A 10,662-nucleotide genomic window follows, 5' to 3' on the forward strand; every position below is an offset into this window, starting at 1 on the left:
TATTGATAATGCAAGAAAGCACAAGAATCTCTCTCTCACTGAGGACCGATGGAGTTCACCCTGAGAAGTGTGTATCCTGGGGCTAGTTTGGCCCCGCTCCTGAGGCAGCAACCTCCTGAGAACACAGCCCAGTCCCTGTGGCTGGGACATCTCCCCCTCCTGGTAAGAGCCGCCGCTCCTGACCCTGTGTGAGCTCCGGGGATCCCCTGCCTGTCCTTTCCACGATTCCTGCCCCAGAGTTGGGTGGTTTCCTCAATCCTACATCAGCACTACCCCGAGACTCGAGAGGGCTCCTCCGTACATCTCCAGAGAACTGCCTCTCTCTGTGCAGGGAGCGTCTTTTTTTCTGGTGCTCTGTGCCCCCAAATCTAGATTTCTTAGCCTTCCAAACTTGAAGGTCCTTCTTCTCCCTTCAGTAACACCACTGGGCTCAGGGCACATTATTAAAAATATGTTAAATTTGCCTTTGTCCCTTTCCTAACACATTTTCTCATCTTTCTTACATTTTCAGTCCCCTCTTTTCAGGTCTCTGGACAAGCAGAGCTCCAGGAAACTTCTCTTATGCCTTTAGTGCACATTGTTCTGTTTTGTTTTGTTTTTGCCTACAGGTTGAATCTCATTAGGATGGAGTATAGTGTGGTAACGACCCAAGCCTGCCAAGCAGCCAGTGCTCCATGTTACAGAATCAATCCCTCTTTTCACTCATCAAAACACCTCCTCCTTTTGTAGGAGGTTTGGGAAAGCTATCTGCACTTGTGAGGATGAAGCAAGTTAATCCAAGTGAGGAACTGAGGCCCACCCCTAGAACAACAAGTATTAGTTCCTAGTATTATTGCTCATGTAGAATGGAACTGATGAAACTCTGGGCACTTGTAGAAGACACTTTTCTGTTTTTAAAGGTGGTCATCAGTCTATATAAGGCTCCAATTGATTAAATCTATGCCTCTCTTTCCTTGCCTTATTCTGCTTTCGAGTGGCAAGGCTAGGGACCATCATAACCAGGACAAGCTTCCCTGGAAGTCTGCCCCTGTGTGTCAAGGTGCCGAGAGTCCCCAAGGCTACCTCAGCGTCAGTAACTCACGAGGACTCACAGGACTCAGCATGTCATCCTACTCCTGGCTGGGATTCGTTGCAGCGAAAGGATTCAAAGCAAAATCAGCCAAGGGGAAGGGAGCTTGGGTAGATAGAAGTCCGGAGAAACCAGGTGCAGGCTCCCGAGCTCCTCTCCATGGAGACACCTGGGATGCTCTTCATTCCCCAGCAATGAGTTGTGACGAGACATGTGAAATGCTGTGTTCTGGTCTGCTAATGCTGCCATTTTGCAAAACAGCAGAAATGGATTGACTTTTATAAATTGGATGTGATGGTTTGAATGTATTATGTCCCCCAGAAAAGGCCATATTCTTTGGTGCAATCTTGTGGGGCAGACACATTAGTGGGGATTAAGTTGGAACGCATAGATTAAGTTGTTTGCATGGGAATGTGCCTCACCCTACTGTAGGTGATAAATGATGAGATATTTCCATGGAGGCATGGCCCCATCCATTCAGGGTGGGCCTTGATCAGTGGAGCCATAGAAATGAGCTGACAAACAGAAGGAACTCAGTGCCGCTGCAGCTGTGAGTGACGTTTTGAAGAGGAGCTACAGCCAAGAGGGACACTTTGAAGAAAGCACAGGAGCTGCAGATGAGAGACAGTTTGAAGATGGCCATTGAAAGCAGACTCTTGCTCCAGAGAAGCTGAGAGAGGACAAATATCCCAAGTGCAACTAAGAGTGACATTTTTGAAGAACTGCGGCCTAGAGAGGAACGTTCTGGGAGAAAGCCATTTTGAACCCAGAACTTTGGAGCAGACGCCAGCCATGTGCCTTCCCAGCTAACGGAGGTTTTCCGGACACCATTGACCATCCTCCAGTGAAGGTACCCGATTGCTAATGTGTTACCTTGGACACTTTATGGCCTTAAGACTGTAACTGTGTAACCAAATAAACCCCCTTTTATAAAAGCCAATCCATCTCTGGTGTTTTGCATTCTGGCAGCATTAGCAAACTAGAACAGGGGGCTTATTTGGTTACAAAGTTACAGTCTTAAGGCCATTAAGTATCCAAGGTAAGGCATCAACAATTGGGTACCTTCACCAGAGAAAGGCCATTGGCATCTGAAAAACTTCTGTTAGCTGAGAAGGCACGTGGCTGGCATCTGCTTGCTCCCAGGTTGTGTTTCAAAATGGCATCCTCCAAAATATCAATGTCAGCTTTCAATGGCCATCTGTGGTGGTTAGCTTCATGTGTCAACTTGGCCAGGTGATAGTACCCAGCTGTCTGGTCAGGCAAGCACTGGCCTAACCATTGCTGCAAGGACATTTGTGTCTGGTTAATAAACCAACAGGCTGGTTTATTAAATCATCAGTCAGTTGGCTGCAGCTGTGACTGATGACGTCAATGAAGGGTGTGTCTTCCACAATGAGAGAATGCAGTTGGCTGGATTTAATCCAATCAATCAGTTGAAGACTTTTAAGTGAGACAGATAGAGGACCTTCACTTCTTTGGCTGCCCAGCGAAGCGTTTCCTGAGGAGTTCATCGAAGTTGCCGGTTCATTTCCTGAGGAGCTCATCAAACATCTTCATTGGAGTTGACAGTTTGCTGACTGCCCTACGGAATTTGGATTCATGCATACCCACAGTTGCGTGAGTCACTTTTATAAATCTTATATTCATAGATACCTCTCATTGATTCTGTTTCCTTAGGGAACCCTAACTAATACACCGTCTTCAAAGTGTCTGTCTCAGTTGCAGCAAGCATCTTGGCCTGTGTGACTCTTTTTAAAGTACTCCAGTAACCAACAAAGATCCATGCTGAATGGGTGGAGCCACACCTCCAAGGAAATAATCCAATCAAAGGTAGTAGCCACAGTTGGGTGGGTCACATCTCTATGGACACAACCTAATCCAGTGGTTCCAACCTAATCCACACTAAGACATCTGCCCCCACAAGAACATTGCCTTTTCTGGGGGACATAATATATCCAAACTGGCACATGCTGTCTGCCAGGGAAGTTCATTGGAGACTCAGCCCCAGGGCTTTTACTGGGGTCTAGTCATGTAGGCATCCTATGCCTGGCACTTACCAAACTTCCAGACATCAGAAGGAAAGCCAGTGTTCAGCATCAACCATAGTTTGTGCAAACAGTTTAGGCACAGTGAGCAGCTCTTGTCATTTAGGAAATGTTTCATATCAGTCAAGGAACTGTTTGCCAGCCAAGTTCCCAGGTACCAGCCAAGGGCCAACCTGGCATGCAGACTTTTCTAAGGAGAGCAGTCTCACACCTGCTATGTCAACCCTTCTGCACACTCATCTTCTCCAAACAGTTCAAGCCTCATCAGCAGCAGAGCCAGCAAGACCCCTGACAGTGGGGAGTGATGCGGGAGAGGCAGGTGATGTGTTCAGGATTATCAGCAATGTTTTTCACTGTAATCCTCATTGAGTACAACACATTTAGGAAGCAAAACTTACTGTAGATATTTTTCTTCATGTGATACTGTGACAACAGCAAGATTTTAAGAAATATGAGCCTTACTACAATAGGATACACTTGGTATTCAACAAGAATATTTTGGTTGGGCAGCCTCTTTCTATATAAATTGTATTGATTATCAGAACATGTTTAGTTTTATAGTCACTATTACAAATGAAAATGAAATTATGCCTGTTCAGCTGAGGTTGAAGATTTAGGCAAAATAATACTTTAATTCACTTATAAATATCAACTACTACAGAAGAAACTTTTTTCTTTGCATTATTAGTGTAGAATTGAGAAAGATACCTACATGATAAGTACAAATAGGGTTAAATCTTTGTCCATAGCCTTGTAGTAATCCATTCTTTTTTCAATCACTAGGCAGCAAATCTGCAAGGAATCATTTCCTGTGTTACAGGAATTTCTGTGGCTTAGGGATGTGCTCACATGTCTGATAACTCATCCATGAAAATACAACACTTTGGGACCCAGGGTGACACAGCAGCCGCTGCAGTGAATGTTTCCAGGCACCACGACAGAAAGAAAGTGAGTTTTGGAAGGTCTCTTGCTGGCAATTAAATGTTTCAGCCAGAAATGATATGCATTATTTAATCCAGTGCAAGCCGAGAAGTGTGATCTTGCAATGGGCCTGGAAAGCAGACAGAAATATTTGACTGATAACCTTACTGAGCACCACACCATTGTGTCTCATCTTCCTCCACCCAGAAGGAAAGAACTGTTCTCCTCCAGGCTGGGCCCTTGGTCTCTTCTTAGTCCACTCACCTGTGCTCTGGCTAACCCCACCTGCTGAAATGATCATCTACACTGGCAACTCAGATGCTTCTATCTCCACAGCAGGCATTGCCAACCTATTTGAAGCCTATCTCTAAGGAGAAAATCTCTCAAGGTCCTATACCTCCCACTCATCCTTCTTTGGTTGCCTATTCCAGTGAAGCATGCCATCCGCCCAGGGTAGAAACCTGGGAGCCATGTTTTGCATCTATCTTTTTTATACCCCACATTCAACCAAAAATTAGTGCCGATACGTCTACCTCCAAAATAACTCAAACTCCCTCACTGGGTTGCATCCCAAATGATACCTTTAGAAATGCTGGCCCACTTGCTATTCCCCAAAAGTGCCTCGTTCTCCCACATTCCTCCTCGTTTAGTCCTAAGCGGCCTCCCTGTTTTCCTATGTAAGCCCTGATGCCTTGGGATCACCTTTTGCTCTAATGTCCATGCCTGTCTCAAGACCACTTGCATCAGGATCATCCGAAGTGATTTTGAAAAATACAGGTTTATGGTTTTACCCCAGGCCATTGAATTAGAAACTCTGGGAGTGGGATCCAGAAATCTGCAATTTTATCCAGTATCCAGGAGATTCTAATGGACATAAAAGTTAATGGCCTACTGAGGTATATTGTAGTAATTTGTTTATTTGTTCATCTTCACTTTGTGTTGTTTATTTGTTTGTTTATGCTTGTTCTAAGTTTGCTAATGCTGGCGGAATGCAAAACACCAGAAATTTGGCTTTTATAAAAGGGGGTTTATTTGGTTACACAATTACAGTCTTAAGGCCGTAAAGTGTCCAAGGTAAGTCATCAACAATTGGGTACCTTCACTGGAGGATGGCCAATGGTGTCTGGAAAACCTCTGTTAGCTGGGAAGGCACGTGGCTGGTGTCTGCTCCAGAGTTCTGGTTTGAAAATGGCTTTCTCCCAGGACGTTCCTCTCTAGGCTGCAGCTCCTCAAAAATATCACTCTTAGTTGCTCTTGAGGTGTTTGTCCTCTCTTAGCTTCTCCAGAGCAAAAGTCTGCTTTCAAAGGCCATCTCCAAAATGTCTCTGTAAGCTGCAGCTCCTCTCTCAGCTCCTATGCATTCTTCAAAGTGTCCCTCTTAGCTGTGGCAAGCTGGCTCCTTCTGTTTGAGCTTATATAGTGCTCCAGTAAACTAATCAAGGCCCATGCTAAATGGGCGGGGCCACACCTCCATGGAAATTATCCAATCAGAGTCATCACCCACAGTTGGGTGGGGCGCATCCCCATGGAAACACTCAAAGGATTCCAATCTAATCAGCACTAAAACATCTGCCCCCACAAGATTGCATCAAAGCGTATGGCCTTTTCTGGGGGACACAGTACATTCAAACTGGCACATTCCACCCCATGAACCCCAGAAAAACATATTCTTTCCAAATACAAAATACATTCATCCCATCACAATATCACAAAAACTTAAATCATTTCAGTAACAATAGGTAAGTACAAGATCCCATCAAAATCAGTCACAGGCATGGTTTGTCCAAAAGAAAATTCCCCTCTGGCTGTGGACCTGTGAAACTTAGAATAAGCTATGTGCTTCCAATACAAAGGAGGGACATTCATAGGATAAACATTCCCATTGCCACAAGAAGAAACTGAAAGGAAAACAGAGTTCACAGGACCAAAACAGTTCCTAAAACCCGCAGGACAAACTCCATTAGATTTCAAAGTCTGAGAGTCATTAACAGAACCACGTTGCATCCTTGAGGCTTGAGAGAGCGGGAGCCTAACCTTTCCTAAGGGCCTTTGTGGCAGCCCTTTTCTCTTCAAACTCTGGGGTGAGCGCTCCAACATATCCACACACTGGGGAGACCACTTTCTTCTCAGCCCCACCCTCCTCAAACACTGGGGTGCCACCTGGACTCTGCCTTTCTGGGGCAAAGGCTCTACCCTCTCTGAACAATGGGGTGGCAACCAGGCTCTCCGCAGTCCCTGGGGAATGGGCTCCATCCTCTCTGAGGCCTGAGGTGGCAACACTCTCAACCTCCGGGGCAAACTCACCCTTTCCATGCATGTGGGTCACTCCATTCTCCCAGCCCAAGGCCTCTTGAGTTCAGACTTCAACCTCCATGGCTCTGTCCTTGAAGAAATTTTTCCTTCAATTTGTTCCTTTTCTGTCTCCTCCAGTCCAGACCGGCAGCAGCTCTGTCTGTAAAGAGCTCGTAAAAATTCTATTGGCTTCGCATGAAGCACACAGGGGTCAAAGTTGTCAGACAATAGGACTTTCCACAAATCCTTTCTGGATAATTCCATCTCCAATCCTGGCTTGTACTGAAATAGCAGCTGGGTTCTATGTTTGGTTAAATCCTCATGTTGGGCTGTAGCTTCTGGGGTCTCACTTTTTGGAAGCCCAGAATTCTCCAAATTATCAATTTCTGGTTTCTTTGTACCCAAGAGTTCAGTTCTAAGTTTATCTCTGTCCTCTCACATTTTACTATAAGCTGCAAGGAGAAGCCAGGCTACTTCTATATTTTGCTTGGAGATCTCATCAGCTAAATATTCCAGGTTGTCACTTTCAAATTCTGCCTTCCATCCAACAACAGGACTCAATTTTGCCAAATTCTCTGCAGCTTTAAAACAAGGATCGCCTTTCTTTCAGTTCACAATAACACACTCATCATTTCTGTTCAAGTTCTCGTCAGAAGTGTCTTTAGAGTCCATATTTCCACAAACAGTCTCTTCGAAGCAGTTTAGGCCTTTTCTATCAAGCTCCTCACAATTCTTCCAGAACCTTCCCCTTATCCATTTAAAGAGCCATTCTAACATATTTGGTATTTGCAAACACAGCAGCACCCCACTTCTCTGGTACCAAAATTTGTTCTAGTTTGTTAATGCTGCCAGAATGCAAAACGCCAGAGACGGATTGGCTTTTATAAAGGGGGGTTTATTTGGTTACACAGTTACAGTCTTAAAGTCATAAAGTGTCCAAGGTAACACATCAGCAATCAAGTACCTTCACTAGAGGATGGCCAATGGAGTCCGGAAAACCTCTGTTAGCTGGGAAGGCACATGGCTGGTGTCTGCTCTGGAGTTCTGGTTTCAAAATGGCTTTTTCCCAGGATGTTCCTCTCTAGGCTGCAGTGTGTCCCTCTTGGCTGTAGCAAGCCCACTCCTTCTGTTTGAGCTTTATAGTGCTCCAGTAAACTCATCAAGGCCCACACTGAATGGGCAGGGCCACACCTCCATGGAAATTGTCTAATCACAGTCATCACCCACAGTTGAGTGGGTTGCATCTCCATGGAAACACTCAAAGGATTCCAATCTAATCAGCACTAAAACATCTGCCCCACAAGATTGCATCAAAGAATATGGCCTTTTTGGGGGACATGGTACATTCAAACCTGCACAATGGTTATTTCCCCAAGACCTAATAGAGACTCAATATATTGATAACTAAAAGAAACAATAAATGCACCCTAGAATTTAAATACTATAACCTGGCAGTGTGGTCTGATCTAAGGGAAGGCTTATTGTTCTATCTAGTGTTGAAGGCTCTGCAACTCCGCTGGCTTTTAGTGCCCAGCAAAATGCTGACACTGATACAGGGCTTAACTGGTCAAGAACATTTAAATTAAGTTGTTCATGACTCTGTAGAGTCTTGGAATCGTAAGGGACCATTTCATAAAAACAAGTCAGTCCCTGTCATTTTACAGAACATGAAATCTAGGAATGAAAGATAAAATTACTCACCCAAGATATCTTACAAGAAGATGGCAAAATAGGGACAGATTCTTTGCTCTTTATTCACGAGCAAAGCAGAGGAATGACTAAGAGCCCTTGGGAAGAAAGGGAGTGGCATAGAAGGAAGCAAATGCACAAAGCTGGGGTGAGGAAACACTAAGATCTTGCTTGCTGAATGTCAAATAGACCAACCATAAAACACAGATGAGAGTTTAAAAAGGTAAGGAATACAAACAACAGTGCACACAATCAAAAATTCAAAAATCCTAAGCTAGAAATGTTCAACTAGGTTTTCCTGGTTTTACCTAATTTGAATTATTTAAGTATCCTCATCTCTGATGAGGCAATAAATAGGTAACTACAAGAAAGCAATATGGTCAAAGACCACATTTCTCTTTGCTTCAGATGAGTTTAAGGCTCCCATAGGCCTGGGTTGTTTTACATGGCTCCAGTTAAACCATCACAATTATTCAGTGAAGAAACAGTACCTTTTTTGGTATTTTTAACGTTGTAACCAATGTGTTGATGTTTCTCTTTCCTCTAGTTGCTCCACCAGGTGGCGGTAAACGCATCACCCAGTGGAAACAGCTGCTGAATTACACCCAATTTATCCTCAAGCATTTTGTGGAGAGAAATGCTCATTGGAGGGGAAAAAATGCAGAAAAAAGTAGTTTGAATATTTTCATGTTAAATTAAAGATATCAGTCACAAGACCATTGACAAAGAAAAAAAATGGAAAATAAGAGCCAAAATAGAAAATAAAAATACTGATCTTTGAAAAATTCTGCAGATTGAGCCAATAAGAGTGAAAAGGCCAAACTGACCACATGTTGAAAATATCCAATCAAGTTTCACTTTTCTGTACTTAATAAATTAGAGTTTCTATAAACAGTTTCACAGATTTCAGTCGGGGATATTTTAGTTTCCCAATAGTCCAACCGAAAAAAACCTCGAGTAGGTAGAAACTACTGCATCCTCCAAAAAATCAATGAATTAACATGCATCTTCGGTCTCTGTAAGCTGACCGAAATCAGTCCACAGGAGTAAACTTTAACTCTACCGTGAAATAGAGCAGCTCATGGAAAAGATTTCTGGCTAAATTAACCTGGGTCACCGGATTTCAGGACTGCCAAGCAGGCCGGTGCAAGCAGGGGCTGCATTAGCGAAGAGCAAGGTTGCATTAACAAAGAACACCTGTCAGAGCAAAGGAGGGTCGAGAGTCCATTCACGCACCTGGTACACACCTGAGCATTGGGCTCTGGGCCTCTGTGAGGGAAAAATTGCAAAACCAAAGAGCATCTGAAGAAGAGGGGCCGAGTGTGTGCACTGAGAAATCGTGGGGGTTCCATCTCCAGAAAGAAGGCAGAATGGCAGGACTAGTGCAGATACTGAAGGGCTGACACGTGGTGAAGGCGTGCGACTGGGCGGCGGCAGGAAACGGCCGAAGGACAGGCTGACGTCGCTCCGCAGACCTTCACCATCGTGGACCGAGACGGCACACCCCCCACCAGCCATAAACAACCAGAAATTCGCCATGAAATACAACTGGAAAAGGTTAAACGTACGGCTGAGCTTGTGAGAGGAGGGGAAGCTCCTGGGCTGGAAATGAGGAGGGGAGGGAGCAGCTCGGGTGGGATGAGGTGGGAGGGGACCCGGAGATGGGTCCCCACGGCCAAGGGCTTTACCGTGAGGCGAGGGTGGAATCTGCAGCCTGGGATCAGGAGAGGCACAGGGTCGGAGCAGAGATGCTACATGAAGCAGAAACCTGGGAGGGCTGAACCGCAACAAAAGGGGCGAGAGAAAACCCTGCCCAGCAGTTCACGGAGAAGCTCGTATCCCCCCCGGGGGAAGGAGGCTCTTCTCTCCCGGGCTACGCCGCTTCCCACTGCAAGTCAGACTTTCCTCCCGGCAGCGGGGGGCTCTCCCTCAGCAGCTGTGAGTGCCCACCACTCCTACGACCAAAATAACCCGGGAAACACCGAGCTTGGCCGAGCCCTGCAGCTCCAGGAAGGACCTGGCAAAGGGGCCGTGGTGGGGTCCTTGACATGCAGTCATGAGCCCACCCTTTGGCTTTTGTTAAATAACACATCCCTGAATACACAGGCATTTTTCAAATTGCTCTGCCTGAGTCAAGGCCTAACTTCTAAAGAAAAAGAAACAAAGCTCGGTCAGGAACGTTTTGCTGTTTCCTATTTTGAGCTGCAGAAGGCGCCCGTTGGAAAGGAGGCAGGAGGTGCCAGGCTTTGGGAGCCCACCTGCGCCTCACTCAAAACGCTTGGAAGTTATGCCCATCAGTGTATCATCTTTAGCTGTATTTAATGTTTCCCAAACTTGTGAAAACAACAGCAATAATCACTCTGGGTATTGTGTAGGAACTTAGTATGTGCCATGAAACAATATTCTTTACATGTTATTTTATCGTTTTATAATGAGGAAGGCATTATTCAAACAATCGTTATAGAGATGAAAACGGTAAAGTTTAGGAAGGTTCAAGTTCATCCGCGGCACACAGCAGACAGCTGTAGGATGGGAGTAGGTCTGCCTGCAGGGCCGGAGCCTCTGGCCCCCTCTGGGGCTCCTCATGCATTTAGGGACTGGCCAAACCTCGCTCAGGCCTTGCAGAGCCGATGGGGGGTGAGAATG

Source organism: Choloepus didactylus, chromosome 7, assembly GCF_015220235.1.
Source record: "Choloepus didactylus isolate mChoDid1 chromosome 7, mChoDid1.pri, whole genome shotgun sequence".
Classification (NCBI taxonomy): Eukaryota; Metazoa; Chordata; class Mammalia; order Pilosa; family Megalonychidae; genus Choloepus; species Choloepus didactylus.